This window comes from Cebus imitator, unplaced genomic scaffold (genome assembly GCF_001604975.1).
Source record: "Cebus imitator isolate Cc_AM_T3 unplaced genomic scaffold, Cebus_imitator-1.0 Scaffold113, whole genome shotgun sequence".
Lineage (NCBI taxonomy): Eukaryota > Metazoa > Chordata > Mammalia > Primates > Cebidae > Cebus > Cebus imitator.
Window position 1 is genome coordinate 421,615 of NW_016107428.1, and position 19,094 is coordinate 440,708.

The 19,094-nt window shown below is 41.7% G+C and overlaps 1 pseudogene; it reads right to left on the reverse strand.

Moving 5' to 3' along the window:
• Window positions 1–9,277: 9,277 nt before the first annotated feature.
• LOC108311296 lies at window positions 9,278–9,608 on the reverse strand (annotated as a pseudogene).
• Window positions 9,609–19,094: the final 9,486 nt, after the last annotated feature.

A 19,094-nucleotide genomic window follows, 5' to 3' on the forward strand; every position in this document is an offset into this window, starting at 1 on the left:
CTTGAACCCGGGAGCCAGAGGTTGCAGTGAGCCAAGATTGCGCCACTGCACACCAACCTGGGTGACAGTGAGACTGAATCAATCAGTAAATAATAATACAAAAATTATCAGGGTTTGGTGGCATGTTCCTGTAATCCCAGCTATTTGGGAAGCTGAGGCATGAGAATTGCTTGAGCCCAGGAGGTAAAGGTTGCACTGAGTGGAGATTGCACAACTGCACTCCAGCCTGGACAATAGAATGAGACCCTGTCCCAAAAAAAGATTTGGTGTATTTAAAGTTGTCTCTGAGAAAGTGTGGATGAGTTCTCATTTTAACCAGTAGGTATACAAATTTTAGCCATTGCTTCAGGTAAGTTTCCTGTATATGACAGTTACTGAAAGTAATTCATTTTATCAGAGGGTATTAAAAACCCAAAACTAATATTGTGTTTTTTATTTGGCAAAGAAGTGCAATCAAACCATGGAGTAGGAAAGTTATTACTGGGATCTCTTATTTGATGTAATTTTGAGCCCAGACTTTAAATGCTATCTAACCTTTGTGTTTTACAGTGTTATGGGTTGAACTGTGTTCCCCTAAAAAAGATAGGTTGGAGTCCTAACCCCCAGTACCTCAGAATGTGACCTCATTTGGAGATAAGATCTTTACAGAGGTAATCCAATTAAAATGAGGTCATAGGGTGGGCCCTAATTCAGTATGTCTGGTGTCCATAGCTTTTAAAAAGCTGGGAGAGATTTGAACACACACAGGGAGAACACTATTGGTAGTGGAAGGCAAAGATTGGGTTGATGCTTCTACAAGTCAGATATTGAAGATTGCCAACAAACTACCAGAAGCAAAAAGAAAGGCATGAACCAAATTCTCCCTCACACGCAGAAGGAACCAAGTCTCCTGACACCTTGATATTGGACTTAACAGCCTCCAGAACTGTGAAACAATAATTTTCACTTTAGCTCCCTAGTTTGTGGTACTTTGTTACGCCAGCCCTAGAAACCTAATACATGAGAGAATCTACCTTTCAGTGGCATCACTACCAAAAATGGATACAAAAGCAAAATTAAATGTGGATTGTCCAATGTGTGATAAAAATGTTCCAGTAGGAGTGGCTGTGACTAAGAAAAGATGCGATTCCTGCCCGTGGGGATGAGGAGAATGCTGGTTTCTTTGTCTTCTGTGGTTGTAATTCGTCCTTGGATATCTGTGCAGCTGCGTGTAACTGAGTTTGTGCCGCCATGATGGCCCCCTGGACTCATAAGTACCTAAGCACCTAGCTGTTTCTTCGCTTTCGGTTGTCAGTTACTGCATGGCTGTGTCTTTCTCAACTCCAGGAATTGCTGGGAGTTGGCATTGTCAGGGCATTGTCTCCTTCAGCACTGAGAGAAGTTTCTGCAGCAGTCCCTGCTCCAGCTGGAGTGAGATGAGGATTTGTCTTTGACCTGGGGCATTTCAGCCTTTAAAGGTTTGTCCAAGGGCCTGGTACCAAGCACTAATTCAACCAGAACTGATCGTGTTGCTCCCTTTTTAAAACTCTGCATTGTACTTAGGATAAACTCCAAATACCTTGCCTTGACCTCAAAGGTTCCGCGTAATCCGTGCCCTACTTCCTCTCAGGCCTCATCTCAGTCTACTGCCCTACTTGTTCTGCTCCACAGCCTATTCCCTTACTGGAAGGCTTCCCTCTGGTTCTTCCACTAACTGGCTGCCCCTCATTCAGGTGTCAGCTGAAGTTGCCTTGCCTGTTAAAGTCACCATCTAAAGGCTAATTCCTCCTCCTCTAATATAGCAACACCTTGTTTTTGTTTTTGTTTGATTGTTTTTTGAGACGGAGTTTTGCTCTTGTTGCCCAGGCTGGAGTGCAATGGCATAATCACAGCTCACTGCAACCTCCACCTCCTGGGTTCAAGCAATTTTCCTGCCTCATCCTCTCAAGTAGCTGGGATTACAAGCATGTGCCACCATGCGCAGCTAATTTTGTATTTTTAGTAGAGACAGGGTTTCACCATGTTGGCCAGGCTGGTCTCATATTCCCGACCTCAGGTAATACACCCACCTTGGCCTCCCAAAGTGCTGAGATTACAGGCGTGAGCCACCGTGCCCAGCCAACACCTTGTTTATATTAACATGCTTAATTGTGTCTTTTCCATTAGAATTTAAGTTACATGACAGGAAGAAGGACACAACTGTACCACAACTCCTTAACACAGTGCCTAAAACATGGAATGATGACTTGTTATACCTTGTTGGATTGATTGGTTTTCCATAATTCCACAGGTAAATCAAAAACTTATATTGAAACTATATAAAAACGATGTGTGTAGAAGGTAGGCACAGAATTTATCAACTGATCTTGGTGTTAGATGTCCTGGAAAGAAAATACTAAAGGGGCAATACCCTTGTCAATCTTTTATTACCTCCATCAAAATGCCAGGTATCATTTGTGGAGGACAACAATGAAGGTTACTTTCATCTTTCATGTAAAACTGTTTCAACTAATATTAATAGTAGCTAAAATTTGTACAGTAACACCTGATTTTTAAAAATAGAACAAAGGTTTTCTTCGGTTATTGCAACAACCAGAATTAAATGAAGAATTGTGCACTTCTAACCAAGACCTTGTTTTTAAAATGTCTATTGTGTAATTTTAAATAAATAACAGGGCTGGTTGCAGTGACTCACACCTGTAATCCCACCCCTTTGGGAGGCCAAGGTGGGCAGACTGTTTGAGCCCAGAAGTTCAAGACCAGCCTGGGCAACATGGTGAAACCCTGTTTCTACAAAATTTAGCCAGCCATGGTGGTGCCCACCTGTAGTCCCAGCTACTGGGGAGGCTGAGGAGAAGAATCAGTTGAGCCTGGGAGTTCAAGGCTGCAGTCAGCCCTGATCGTGCTACTGCATTCCAGCCTGGGTGACAGAACCAGACCCTGTCTCAAAAAAAAAATAACAGTAATGACATAGTGTAATGGAAGAAACACTGAACCTCCGTTCTAATCCTTCCACTTAGGCCGGGCGTGGTGGCTCCAGCCTGTAATCCCAGCACTTTGGGAGGCTGAGGCGGGCGGATCACGAGGTCAAAAGATCGAGACCGTCCTGGCCAATATGGTGAAACCCCGTCTCTGCTAAAAATACCAAAAAAAAAGTAGCTGGGCGTGGCGGCGTGCGCCTGTAGTCCCAGCTACCCGGGAGGCTGAGGCAGGAGAATTGTCTGAACCTGGGAGGGGAAGGTTGCAGTGAACCGAGATCGCCACTGCACTCCAGCCTGGTGCCTGGTGACAATGTGATACTCTGTCTCAAAATAAATAAATAAATAAATAATCCTTCCACTTAACATATGATCCTTAAGTCCTAATTTTCTTGATTGTGTAATAAGGGAGGTTGGTAGTTTCCAATCTGGTTTCATTTCTTTATTCCTTAGAAAAGTCCTCATTTCAACCAAAGCCTAGTATATATAACTACTCTGGTTCAAGAAGCCTGTCCCCTTCACCCCACTTCCCACGCTGCAGCCAGGAGTTCGTCTGAGCACAGTTTGAAAACCTTTGTCCTAGAGCAGGAGACCCCAACTCCATGCTACAGATCTGATAGGATCTGGTAAATCTGTTAGGGACCAGGCTACACAGCAGAAGGTGAGTGGTGGGAGAGCAAGCATTACCGCCTGAGCTCTGCCTCCTGTCACATCAGCGATGACAGCGTTAGATTCCCATAGGAGCATGAACCTTATTGTGAACTGTGCATGTGAGGGATCTAGGTTGCCTGCTTCTTATGAGAATCTAATACCTGATGATCTGAGGTGGAACAGTTTACCCTGAAACCATCCCCATCTCCCTGTGGAAAAAATTATCTTCCACAAAACCAGTCCCTAGTGCCAAAAAGTTCAGGGACCACTCTGAAGCCCATTCCTGTCCTAAAAGTTCAATAATGTTAGCGTGCAATTGGTTTGATGTGAATTATTTTGTATCATGTGATAACATATAAACTAGTTTATGCGCAAAGGGGGTATTTGTTGAAATATCAGAAATACTGATAATCATGCATGGCTGCCTTTCATAAAGCATCTACTGAGCACTGCATCTAATCCTTATAACTGCTCAATAAGATGAGTGTTAATTCTGTTTCACAGAATCAGGAACACCAGATAGTTTATTCATAATCACACACTCATAGTGCCTCATAGACCAGATTCTAATCCCAAGTTTGTTGCCAAAAACCATAATTTCCCCCCTAATACCACATTGCATTTTTAGTTAGATTTTGTCTCTCATTCATTTTATTTTTTTAGGTTCCTTGTTTGACTTGTTGTGTTTTTTGTTTGTTTTGTTTTGTTTTTTAGCTAGAGCCCTATATGAACAATAACAAAGCAGTGTGTCTCTAACTAGTATGTTAATATTTAATTGGACATTTTTAAATGGGCATCTCTTCCTCCGAATATAGGTATTATTTCGTTAAATAGCATTCACACATTGAAAATACCACCTATTATTTTCTACTTATTGTTACTTTGTATCACAAAATTATAAATAAGGTTGTAGCAATTAAACATTTTTAAAAGATGAATGCTACAGAAAATAGCAATTTAAGTGAATTATTTTCATAGCAAAAAAAAAAAAAAAAAAAAAAAAAGGCTGGGTGTAGTGGCTCACGCCTGTAATCCCAATGGTTTCAGAGGCTGAGGAGGGAGGATTGCTTGAGGTCAGGATTTGGAGACCAGCCTGGGCAACACAGACCCCATTTCTACATAAATTTTTTATTTAAAAATAATGAAATAGCATTTTATTAACTCTTTAATGATGGTGGAAGGAAGTAACTGAACAAATGACAATGGAAAAAATTGGAAGAACAAAGTGACCAGCTATAGTTTTATACATTTCAATAAAATGAGCTTGATTTTGAGTCTTGTTTTACTGGGCATATACCGTAACGTTAATTCATTTGTTGATTCAATCAACATTTATTTATTGAGCATCTATTATGTACTGGACAGTGTACTTATATAGCAGTCTATAAGACAAAATCCTGCTAATAAGGAGCACATGTTCTAGTGGGAGAAGCAGAAGAACAAAATAACAAATAACGTAATTTTAGGTAAGTGACAAGTATTATGAAGTCCAGCAGACTAGGAGGGCTAGAGAGCAATAAAAAGCAAAAGACTCATGGACATTCAGTCACTTGTCAAGGTCCCAGCTAAATCTCACAGTCCCTTCTCATTCTGGGCTGTGTCTGGAGTGGGCTCAACATGTTTAAGCAGCTTATGGCTTTTGTCAGAACCTACATACAGCACCAACTGCACTTCCCATCATGCTTGCAATTACTAAGCACTCATATTCTCTTCTTTTTTAATTCTGAGACAAAGCCTTGCTCTCTTGCCCAGGCTGGGATACAATGGTGCTATCTTGGCTCAGTGCAATCTCCACCTCCCAAGTTCAAGCAATTCTCCCTGCCTCAGCCTCCCAAGTAGCTGGGATTACAGGCACTCGCCACCAAGACGAGCTAATTTTTGTATTTTTAGTAGAGACAGAGTTTCGCCATGTTGGCCAGGCTGATCTTGAACTCCTGACCTCAGGTGATATGTCTGCCTCAACCTCCCAAAGTGCTGGGATTACAGGCTGAGCCACTGCACCCGACAAACACTCATATTATCTTGAAAGCACCTGCTGTGTGCTGATGAGCCCTTTCTACCAGTCATCCTTAACACATCCATTGGCTGCCCAGCCCAGTTAGAATAAAAACCCAAGGCTGGGCGTGGTGGCTCACGCCTGTAATCCCAGCACTTTGGGAGGCCTAGCGGGGCGGATCACGAGGTCAAGAGGTTAAAACCATCCTGGCCAAAATAGTGAAACCCTGTCTCTACTAAAATACAAAAATTAGCTGGGCGTGGTGGTGCGTGCCTGTAGTCCCAGCTAATTGGGAGGCGGAGGCAGGAGAATTGCTTGAAGCCGGGAGGTAGAGGTTGCTGTGAGCCGAGATCACACCACTGCACTCCAGCCTGGCGTCTGGCAAGAGTGAGACTCTGTCTCCAAAAAAAAAAAGAATAGAAACCCAAGCCTCTCACCATGACCCACCAAGTCCTGCATATTATTCAGCTTCTGCTTCCCTCCCCAGCCTTCACTCATACACTTTTCCCCTCTCCGTCTTCAGGTGTCTCCAACAGGGCTTCACACTTGTGGTTCTGTCTCCCTGGAACCTCCTTTGCCCTCTGCTGCTATGTATTTGTGAATTTTGTCTACTCCCTCCTCAAGATTATAAACTCGAGGGCAGGCAGGACCCTGTTTAGTTTTCTGTTACATATTTAGAGCTAAGAACAGCACCTACCACATACTAAACAATATTCGTTCACAGAAGAAATAATTTGAAGGAAGACTGTGCTGTTATTTTTAGGACAGGAAAGAACATCTGAGATGACATTTAAAGAGAGACCTGAATGGCGTGAACTGAAGAAGGCACTCTTGTGACTATCTGGGAAATTGGGGCTTTTGACAGGGACCAATAAAGAGTATCTCTCTTCTCTACTTGGGTTCTAGGTACAGTAGGAATTAAATGAGTGGTATATGAGGGCCAGAATGTGAGCTTGATTATTTATTGATTTATACTGATCACAAATGTTTGTTGGATGTCCACTATTTGCTAGCCACGGTTAGGGACTGAGAATTCTACAGAGAACAAAATGAAGCTCTTGCTCTCCCAGAGCTGACACTCTGCTCAAGGCTGGGCAGGTGCATGTCTCTGAGGCCTGAGAAGAAAATGGGCATTCTGAAAACTGGCCAGAGAAGCTTCTCAGAGAAGCCTGTGGCTGGGGGCCTCAGCCTGGCCAATTTTCAGGCGTGGAATGGGCATGGTTAGGGCTGAACTCTGCAGGGGCAGACCTTGTTCCCTCCCTAGGCGTGGCCAGGATGAGGACCTGTTGCTGCCTCCCCGATTACCAGTCAGATGCCACTCCACTCCCATGGAGTGAATGTTACCAAGGGTGAAAGCAGTTGGGAGTGCTCACTCACTCCTAAAGGTGATTTTAAAATATGTATTTGAATTTTGTTCCCAACCATCCTACTCACATAATTATTGATATGTTCATGTGTTAGCCTGGCTGCAGGAATACCATGCTTTCTAGGTATTAAAGTTATTAATCCCAAAGTGCTGGGATTACAGTCATGAGCCACCACGCCTGGCCAGAATAGTTTTCTTTTAAAGCTAAGGAGGGGCCGGGGGTGGTGGCTAAGGTCTGTAATTCCAGCACTTTGGGAGGCCGAGGCGAGTGGATCACCTGAGGTTAGGAGTTCAAGACCAGCCTGCCCAAGATAGCAAAACTGCATCACTACTGAAAATACAAAAAAAACAGCTGGGCGTGGTGGTGCATGCCTGTAATTCCAGCTACTCGGGAGGCTGAGGCAAGAGAATCGCTTGAACCCGGGTGGTGGAGGTTGCAGTGAGCTGAGATCGTGCCATTGCACTCCAGTCCGGGCAACAGAGTAGGACACGGTCCTAAAAAAATAAAGCTAAGGAGGGAAGGACTTAATCACACACACACACACACACACACACACACACACACATACACACACACACGTTTTCCCCCACTGTCTTCTGGAAATACATATAACTCCTCACAGATTAATTACGCTACATTATATATATAACCTTTTTCTCCTACCTTTTCACATTTGACCACAAGGTGGCGCCAAAGTGCTGTTGTTTCTATTTTAGAATTTTCTAGCAGTTCTTGCTAACTGAAAATCAGACCTAAGCTTTAAAATGTACTCCATCTTTTCTTTTTCATTCAAAATTAAAATTGAAATGTATTTTATAAAATTCAAAGCTTTGTAAATGTGGAGAAACAACTCTTCCCAAATAAACCCTAAAGAAAACAAACTTATGTAAAATACCAAACTACATGAATAGTCATCTACCATTTGGTATAAAGGTTTGGGGAGGCGGTATGATGGTGTATTTAATACTGCTTTTTTGGTCTCTCTACTAAATATGAATAACTTTAGATGAAATGGATATTATCTTTGCCTTTGTATCTCTTAGGTGTCTTCACCTTTCATAAGATGTTTGAGAACAGTAATTAAAGAGGAGATATGGCAACTTCTTTTAAATAAACTGGAGACCATCTGAATCATTGTGATTCACTTGTTTTGTGTGACAATAAACTTGTCAAAAATGTTCTTTTCCATGAAAATTTAAAATAAAAAGCCAAGTACAGAATAGAGCAATTGACCTAGATATTAGCTCCAGTTCTGTTTGTAACTAGGTACTTTGTTGCCTTGGGTAATTTAGTTTTCCTCTGTGGGTCTGATTTCATACTATTAAATGAGGGGATTTAGCACATATCCCCAAACTTTCTTCTAATTTTAAGGATTTTTTTTGAAACAGTGTCTTTTTTTGTCACCCAGACTGGAGTGCAATGGTGTGATCAAGGCTCACTGCAGCCTCAACCTGCTGAGCTTAAGTGATCCTGTCACCTCAGCCTCCGGAGTAACAGGGACTATAGGTGCAGGCCACCACACCTGGCTAATTATCATTAAATATATATGTGTGTGTGTGTGTATATATATATATATAGAGAGAGAGAGAGAGAGACATTTAGTGGGAAATTATAAATCGTTTCCTGAAAATGCTGATACAGTGTAGGTCAAACAAAACACCAAAAGTATAATAGAAGAGGCAGTATACATATATTCTTTAGTATATCCTATACCTGTAGAAACATTTTTTTGGAGATAAGAGTCTCCCTCGGTCACCCAGGCTGGAATGCAGTGGCATGATCTGGGCTCACTGCAACCTCTGCCTCCTGGGTTCAAGCGATCCTGGGGCCTGAGCCTCCCTTGAGCTGGGATTACAGGCATGTATCACCACACCTGGCTATCTTTTGTGTTTTTAGTAGCAACAAGGTATTTCTATGTGGCCGCCTGGCCTGGTCTCGAACTCCTGGCCTCAAGTAATCCACGTGCCTCAGCCCCCCAAAGTGCTGGGATTACAGGCCTGAGTCACCATGCCCAGACTAAAAACATTTTTTAAAAATATTAACTGTAATTTTAAAACTAAAGTTTGCAGTTCGCTCCAATGTATCTCAAAGTCAAACTGGCAGGAACCGATTTATATGAAGCTAATAGAAATACCTAACCTGGAAGGCTCATATTCTTATGCCATATTTTATAATTTGACTACTTAAAAAAAGAAACGGAATTAAAATAATCCATCTCAGCATGCTTTTCCAATATAATAGTATTAACACAATGCAAGCATCAGAATGTCTAATAAAGTTAACAAGCCAAGGCCTATAATAAACGGCATAAATTAACCCATTATTATAGGCCAGTGATGTCTCAAAGAGTAGAGGAGTGCCTACTGGGTTTTCAGTTCCTTCAATCTTCTGATGACGACCTTACCGTGACAGGGGAAGTGGTATGTAGACCCAGGCATCGCCGGCCACTCTCTTCCTGCGGGAACCACAGTGCCAGAACCCCACAGCTCATCTCTTCATCTTGGTTTTGCCACAGAAAGAGCAAATGTACTTGGTGTGCTGGCTGATTTCAATTTTCTTCACCATTTTTCAGAGGGAGGCCCCATAGCGGGCACCATATTTACCGATGATTCTGACTTTCTTGGTGCATTTGACCATGTCACTGCGAACTAGGTCCCAGCCCAGAGAGCTATGTTTTTTGTTTTTGTTTTTGTTTTTGTTTTTGTTTTTGTTTTAAGTAGAGATGAGGTCTCGCTGTTGCCCAGCTGGTCTTGAATTCCTGAGCCCAAGCAATCCTCCTGCTTCAGCTTCCCAAAGTGCTAGGATTACAGGCGTGAGCCACCACGCCCAGCCTTATTTCTAATTTTTAAAGCATTGAGAAGAAACAGTTTGTCACAACATAATAGAACTGTCTAACAGCCAGAACTGCCCAAAGATGGACTACTCCCCGTGGAGGTATGAATATGCCAACTCTGAGATGTCCAAGAATAGCAGGGATGCTATTCAGCCTTCTTAAGCCTTAGGAAGGTAACCAAACTAGTGTTAGTCTTTTCTAACCCTGCATTTCTAAATTCTGAAAGTTGAATTGTAAACTGCTTGGAGGAGAGCTCCATGTCATACCTTATATCCTGGGGCTGCCGTGAAAGGCACCTGTCAGAGCTCTGATTGTGGGGAGACTAACTGACTAACAATCCTAAGGTAAATCCTTCACCCTGTTTGTCCCAAGGCCACACTTCCTATGGGCTGGATTCCAGCCAATGACTGAGCATGGCTGAGATACTAAGGCAGGCCTGTTCCTGGGAGATGTGGACTCTGACAGATGATTTCTGTGGCCTTGCTGAAATGTTATAGAACTGCACTGCAATCTAAGACTCTTTTCCTTCCTTCACCTCCTCACCTGGGGCCAGACCTACATCTCAGTCTGATGGCTCTTGAGATGCCCTTAGCTCCTTCCCCATTTTCCCTCACAATCATTTCCCCTAATACATCTCTTGCATGAGTAATCCCATATTGATGTCTGCTTCTCAGAGGACCCACACATGCATTATCTCGTGGCAAAAAGTCATACATTTTGGTTGAGGGTGGATGCCTATTTCAGAATCAGGAACTTTTTAAACACTGGGAATTCAGGGACCCATGGAGACCTACTATAATAGAATCAATGGAGATGGAATATTGGAATTTCTGTATTGCAAATCTTCCCCATGTGATTTACATGCAGGCAGCCCTGCATCAGGCAAAACTCTTCAGTCCCTAGCAGAGTAAATTCTGAAAAGTAGGTGTATGGTAAATAGCCCTTAAGAAACAAAATCCAGCCGGGCACAGTGGCTCACGCTTGTAATCCTAGCACTTTGGGAGGCCCAGGCTGGGGGATCACCTGAGGTCAGGAGTTCAAGACCAGCCTGGCCAACATAGCGAAACCCCACCTCCACGAAAAATAAGAAAATTAGCCAGGCATGGTGGTGCACACTTGTAATCCAAGCTACTCGGGAGGCTGAGACAGGAGAATTGCTTGAACCCAGGAGGCAAAGGTTGCAGTGAGCTGAAATCACATCACTGTACTCCAGCCTGGGCGACAAAGTGAGACTCCATCTCAAAAAAGAAAAAAATAAATTAAAAAAAATGTTGAAAAGCTTGACAAAGTTGTGTTATTTTAGAATAAACGAGGCAAATTTGCAGAGTTCCTATGTTTTTCCCTATTACCTCAACATCCTTCATTTTCTCTTTCATATCAAACATTTTCTAAATTTTATCTTGTGTTCTACAGATGGCGAAGTATATGTTTTAACATTAGCCTGAGGCAGAGAGAGAACAAGAGAGAGATTAGCAGAAAGTACCAGATTTTGCCAACCAGGCCTAGAAAATAGCATCTTCAGCATCATCCTGACATCCAGCACCGCTGACTCAGTCTTGAAGCTTTCTTTGCTTTGCCCCTTTCCAAAGTAATCTTGGAAATTACAAATGGCTGGCAGTTTGCTTGTGTTTTTAAAAGCATTGCCTCAGGGTTTTTTATTTTCAAAATTAAAAGACATTTTCAAAAAGTTTCGGATAGTTAACATTTTCATTCTGACTTCCTTTTCTTCTTTGAAGACAGCCATGGTAGCTGTCACTAGATAAAAATAACTTAACAGCTTGGGAATTACCAAAGAGGTATTTAAGAGTGTCTATTTATTTATTTAGAGACAGTATTCAATGTCCAGGTTGGGAAAAAGACAATCTACAGAACATGGAGTCTTCCCTCCACATCCTACCCAACGTTTCTCCTTGGATCTAACATTTAATTTCCTCTTTCTTTTCTAGATTTCTTTCAAAGTATGTTCACGTAGATGAAGAGCTTTTCTGAACATTTCAGCACCACCACCACCGCCCCCACTCCACCACAAGTGCTGGTTTCTGAATATACATCATCATAGTATGTGCAGATTTTGCCTGCAGTTCCTTGAAATAATTGTGTCATGCTAAGATCTTTCTAAAATGTTCAAAGTTCTATTTGTAATTCTGAGGGAGTGAAAAGTAATCAATTCCATTGCTGAACTTAGTGCTGGTATTTTGGTCTTAACAAATTATCAGCTTGATCAGGTGGTAATCTTCCTGCTTTTCCATTCTGATTTTTCTACCTTTATTTTTCTATTTCTTATGACATCTGGTTTCTTGGACAATGATTTAATTTTTGCCTACTTCTATTTCTCAACAGTAGTTTATGCACTCAGACTTTGGAACCCACATGTGGTTCTGTAATCCAGAAGTTGTTCCCTTGAGTCTCATTTTCCTCTTGGTTTAGAATTGAAAGGGAAAGATCAGGAAAAGAAAATCAGATTTAGAAAAGATTAGGCATGAATAGGGAAATATTTCTGATATTTATCCAAATGTTTTGAAATTTTGGGTCAATATGAGTCTTCAGAAGTATTGCAAGGCTATCTGACTCTGTACTATCCAACCAGCTTGAGAGAGTAAGATGCTTTTTGGTGATGTTTTGAAAAAGGCTGGCTTCAAGAATGGCCTTCAGCCAATCCTGCCAGAAGCCTCACTACCAGCCCTCACATTCCAAAGGTCCCATCAGTTCTGCACAAATGGCATGTGCTGTTCCCAGCCATCCTTTACCCTTGCTTGAGCTCTAGGTACAGTAAAGGGGACCCAGAAGCCCACATTTAGTCACTTGTGTAACTTAAAACTATGTTTAAAATTTGTCAACGTTATTGTTTGCTCAAAAAATCATTGTTTTCACTTAGCCCTAAAAAATTAGATGCTGACTCCTGTGCACAGTAGGACCACTCTAGGGATGTTGATAGGTGTGTAAAACTACCTTATTTGAGACCATGATAGAATAACTGCAAGTCTCTGGAGCCTAATGTGAAAGCTTCTCCATCCCAAAGCTCCCCATGCAAATATGGAGGCATCAGAGCCTAGAAACTACCCACTACCTTGAAGATTCATTCATTAGAGTAGGTTCCTATCAGATATTTGATCAGTAGGGATTCGACTTGAAATCTTTTTCTTTATTCCCTAACCCTATCATGTCTTGAAATGTTCGTGTATGTATATTTATGTATACAAACCTTTATGTATGTGTATGTATATACATATATATAGTTTTTGTTTTATTTTTTGAGACAGAATCTTACTCTATTGCCCAGGCTAAAGTGCAGTGGTGTGATCTCAGCTCACTGCAACCTCTGCCTCCTGGGTTTAAGTGATTCTCCTGCCTCAGCCTCCCCAGTAGCTGGGATTACAGTACCTGTCAATGTTATATTTTTAGTAGAGATGGGGTTTCACCATGTTGAACAGGCTGGACTCGAATTTGTGAACTCAAGTGATCCGCCAGCCTGGGCCTCCCAAGGTGCTGAGGTTACAGACATGAGCTACTGCTCCCAGCCTATTTAATTATTTTATATCTAATAATTAAAAATATATATTTTTAATGTATAGCCAGCTTCTCACTTCAGGTAGCTTTTTGGCACCTATGTTTTTATTTAAGCTCGATAACTATTTCTCACAGTTTATTTGATTATTCAGGTCAAAAATATTTAGGGTGCCTTTTGCACAAAGGGTAAGGTAAACTCTAAGTGGCCAGGACTCCCTCTGCGTCCTTCATTCTAGAAAGCAGGGCATTTTTAAGCTTCGCTCTTCTTGGCTCATTCTGCAATGTAATCTTCAGCATGAGCTCACCATGGAGACCAGAATTTTGAAAGCCCTTGATCTCAACCTGCAAGAAAAGATGGTTACTTTTGAGGTGTGTCCGTCTGAATCTTACAGTCATGTAAATGGTTTTCAAAACAATTACTAGGCTAGGCATGGTGGCTCATACCTATAATCCTAGCACTTTGGGAGGCTGAGGTGGGAGACTCCCTGAGGCCAGGAATTTGAGACTAGTCTGGACAACATAGCAAGACTCGTCTCTACAAATAAAATAAAATAAAATAAAATAAAAATTATCTGGCATGGTGGTGCGAGCCTACAGTCCTGGCTTCTCTGGAGGCTGAGGAGAATGGATCCCTTGAGCCTAGGAGTTTGAGGCTGCAATGAGCTAAGATCACTGCATGCAACTGGGTGACACAGGAAGAGCCTGTCTTTAAAAACAAGCAGCAAACAAAAACAAACAGAAATAATGAGTATATTTCAATAAAGGATTAACATCCTATGAAACAGGGTTAGCAAACTATGGCCCATGGGCCAGAACTAGTCCAACAGTTGTGTGTGTGTGTGTGTGTGTGTGTGTGTGTGTTTGTGTTAAGAGATGGGATCTTGCTATGTTGCCCAGGCTGGAGTGCAGTGGCCATTCACAGGTACTATCCCACTACTGATCAGCACGGGAGTTTTGACCTGCTCCGTTTCCAACCTGGGCTGGTTCCCCCCCTCCTTAGGCAACCTGGTGGTCCCCCGCTCCCAGGACGTCACCAGATTGTTGCCGAACTTAGTGCGGACACCCAATCAGCATAGGGCACTTCAGCCCAGAAATCCTGGACTCAAGCATCCTCCCACCTCAGCCTCTCGAGTAGCTGGGACTACAGGCACACACCACCGTGCCCGGACAACACCTGTTTTTGTCAAAAGCCTTCTTGGAATACAATGATGTCTATTTTGTATTATGGTTGCTTTTGCACTGCATGGCAGAGTTGAATAGTTGTGGCAGAGACCATATTGCCCACAAAGTTCAAAATATTTACCACTTGGCCCTTAACAGAAAATCTTTGCTGATCCCTACTATAAAACAATAAAAGCAGACATGAACAACCCAATGGAAAACAAACAGGCAAAGGAAGTGAATGGGCAATGCATAGAACAAGCACACAAGAATGTCCAATAAATACATAAAAATATGTAGTTGGGATCAGGGAAATTCAAACTTAAACCACACAGATTTCATTTCCTATGCATTAGATTCGAAAACATTGAAGCCTTGTAATATCAGGTATTGGTAAGATGTTGAGGAATGGGGGCTCTTATTCTCTTCTGAGGGAAGCACAACTAAGTGCAGTCACTTTTGAAAGCAATTTAGCAACATCTAATAATGGTAAATGCACATAATCTACAACCTAACAATTCTGCCTTTTTTTTTTTTTTTTTAAATACAGAAGCTTGCTCTTGTCCCAGGCTGGAGCTCAATGGTTCCATCATGCACTCCAAAGCTAGAGTGCAGTGGTACAACCTTGACCTCCTAGGCTCAAGCAATCCTCCCACCTCAGTCTCCTAAGTAGCTGGGACTATAAGTGTCTACCACCACGTTGGCCAATTTTTTAAATTTTTTGAGACGGGGTCTTGCTATGTTGCCCAGGCTGGTCTCAAACTCCTGGGCTCAAATGATCCTCCCACCTTGGCCTTCCAAAGTGTTGGGAATACATGCATGAACCACCATGCCCAGTAGCAATTCCACTTCTACACACACACACACATACACACATATACACATGAGTATTTAAAGAAAATATACACATTTTAGGGAAACTCTTACATGTATGAACAAGCAAATATATAAAAAATATTCATAGTTGAATTGTTATTAGAAAAAATAAAAATAAAGAATATTAACCAAGAGAATGGATAAATAAATACTGAGTATGATGATGAATTGTATGTGTCAACTTGACTGGGCAAAGGATGGCCAGATAGCTGGTAAAACATTACATCCTGGGTGTGTCTGTGAGGGTATTTCTGGAAGAGATTCAGTAGACTGAGTAAGAAGATGCCCTTGTGCAACCCATTGAGTGCCTGAATAGAACAAAAAGATAGTGGAAGGCTGGGTGCAGTGGCTCACACCTGTATTCCCTGCAGTTTGGGAGGCTGAAGTGGGTGGATCACTTGAGGCCAGGAGTTCAAGACCAGCCTCGCCAACACGGAAAAACCCCTTGTCTACTAAAAATACAAAAATTAGCTGGGTGTGGTGGTGCATGCCTGTAGCTCCAGCTACTTGTGAAGCTGAAGCAGGAGAATCACTTGAACCCAGAAGGCAGAGGCTGCAGTGAGCTGAGATCACACCACCTTATTCCATCCTGGACCACAGAGAGAGGCTCCATCTCAAACAACAACAACAACAACAAAAGAAAAAGACAGTGGAAAGGTGAAAAGGTGAATTTTCCTTTCTGCTTGAGCTGTGACATCTGTCTTCTCATCCCCTCAGACTTCACTGCTCCTGGTTCTCAGGCCTTTAAACTTGGACTGAAACACCATTGACTCACTTGGGTCTCAAGCCTTCAAGTTTGGACTAGAACAAATTCACCAGCATTTTTGGGCCTTCACCATGTAGATGGAAGATTGTCATTTAGTCTCCATAATTGTGTGGGTCAATGTCTCACAATAAATCTCTTTCTGTATGTCTAAGTGTATCCTATTGGTTCTGTTCTGTGGAGAATCCTAACACACTGGGTATATTTGTTAAGTGGAATATTATACAGTAATGAAAATGAAGTTACAATAGCCACGTAGTTCATGAACATCAATTATGCTTATAGGTTGAGTAAAAAAGCAAGTTACAGAGCAGTATACAATTATATTGATTTATATATGCAAACAATGCTGTTTATTGTTTAGAGATAAGTGCATATGAAAAGCATGAAAATATGCATGGAAATTAATTACAAAGTTTAGGAAAGTGCTTACTTCTTAGGGAGAGGAAGAAGAAAAGGAATATGATTGGGGAATGGTACAAAGGGAGTTTCAACTACATGTGCAACATTATTTCTTAAGCTGATTGCTGTTGAGTCTTTTTCTAAGTCAAAACATTTCATACAAAGTGAAATTCTACATGTTTGAGGACTTTGATCCAGTCAATCATTATAGCACTCCCGGAGAGCCCCCACTGTCTCTGAGCTGTTGTTGACACAGCAGAGCACCTTGAACCTTTCACCCAATACGTAGGGCCTCTGCATCTACTTGTTCAGGTTCTATGTTTACGAGAGTTCTTGGGTTAGGGGGTGACAGAACCGAAGTCCAGCTTATCCACCAGACAACAAACCCTGTGTCCTCTGCACAAAGACACCAAGGCAAGCATCACCACAACAGGGTACTTTCTTCATGGCCCTAAAACACCATGCCATGTATGCAGAGGGGCTGTAGCCAGTTCCATTTTTTATCTAGCCTGTGGATGTTGCAAATCTACTTATCCACAACCATGGAAAACTTGAAGAGGAACCAGTCTGTAGACAGAGACTCTATTAACTTTATTTTTTGCTTGCCATCAGTTTTTATTTGGTTTAGCCCAATATCTTTCCAGCCCTTATGATTTATTAAGAGCTGATCATTTTTCTCTAGTTATATGAGCTAGTGTCTTAATCATTGCTTTTTCATTTTTTGTCTTTATACTCTCTTAGGACATCTTATCCAAGAGATGGAGACTAACTGACCAATCGATCTTTAAGGCAAAGTATACATAATGTAGCAAATAACAAATACAAACACTTTAATATGTCTTATCTTTTCTCTTCCCTATCCAGGTCTTTTGTCCCCGATCTTTTATTTCTTGGCTAAGCGGCAAATTTGAATCTTCCTTTCTTACATTTGTCATCTAATACACAATAGCAATTTATTCTTTGGCAAAATCTGCATCTCTTTTTCTCCAAAATCTGAATCTCTCCTTTCACCTAAGTTTTCAGCCATAACACTTTATTCTTTGAAAACAAAGAATAAAGTTCTCCAAGTGTGGTTTATGAATCACCTGTGCCACTTTCACTTGCTGTGCAACAAAATGCTGGTTGGGCCCCTTAGGCCTACTAAAAAATTCTGCATTTTTAATCAAGATTTGCATGTAAGCCAGGCTCTGTGGCTTACAACTGTAATCCCAGCGCTTTGGGAGGCCGAGGCAGGTGGATGACTTGAGGTGAGGAGTTTGAGACCATCCTGGCCAACATGAGAAACCCCATCTCTACTGAAAAAAAAAGTAGCTAAATGTGGTGGTGGGCACCTATAATCCCAGCTATTAGGGAGGCTGAGGCAGGACAATCACTTGAACCTGGGAGGTGGAGGTTGCAGTGAACCAAGATTGCGCCAGTGGACACAATGAGTGAGACTCTGTCTCAAAAAAAAAAAAAAAAAAAAAAAAACTTAAAGAATCGATTACAGAAACTAATTTTACAATTTCTTCCTTACATTCACAATTTCCTTCCTTCCATTTGTTCATGTAAGTTGCTAGAAAATAATGGAAATGATTTCAATCATGAAAGCCAATTTAGGGAAGGCTACAGGAGCACCAGAATAGGAGCCAGAAGCCCAGGAGCTGTTCTGTGATGATGTTGGGCAGAACACACTCTCTTGAGAGCCTCAGATTTCTTATCTATAAAACCAGAGTTGTCCATGGGTCTTTAAGTTGTCTTTCAGCCCTACAGCGAGAGGAGATATGTCATTCCTAAAACCTGAAGTGAAGGCTTATCTGTATTTATTGGCTCTCTAGCTTATAGACAGATTTACTGTATGTGACTCGTGTGCCCAACCTGACATTATCTTTTAGATAGATTCCCAAATACAAAGGCAATAGAATTTTTTTCATTTTAACCTTACAGGTCTGCAGCTACCTATTTTCATTGTCTTAAGTTTTATTTACACACGATGACTAGTCAACTTTATATGATAATTATTTTTAAACCCTGCTTGTTTTAATGTATGCATTAAAAATGTCTCCATTATAGAGTAAAACAACCCAACGCCATAGCAGAGAGCAAGAAAGGAAGCAGTAGTTGGTACAGATAATGATTCAGTGGGGTCCATTAGGCCACAGGGACTAAAAGTCCAGAGGAGGAGGGAATGCTGTTAATTATCTAACACCAATGTTGCTGCTGGCTTCTCAGCCGCAGTCACCTCCCACCCATATGTTTTGAAATTGTCTGGTGTTCAGAAACATTGCTTTCTCTGACCTTTACAACATTCCTGTGTTTCTGGATTTTAAAGAGTGTGAGAAAGTAGTCTGATTTGCAGTCACCAAAAACACCAAATACCAAGAGAGGATTGGGTAGGTTGAATGGCTAAGACTTAGCTACCAAATGTGTATCAAGATAGGTGTAAAGATCCCAAGTGAGGCACTGAGGAGGGTATGCTTTTAACTTAGTGTATAGCTAATACCCAAAGATGTGTATCACATCGAGGGAAACTTTTTTCCTCCTCTTCAAAAATCTTTTTTCCGTTTGCATAGCTCCAGACGTCCTCGCCCTTTGGAGCAGG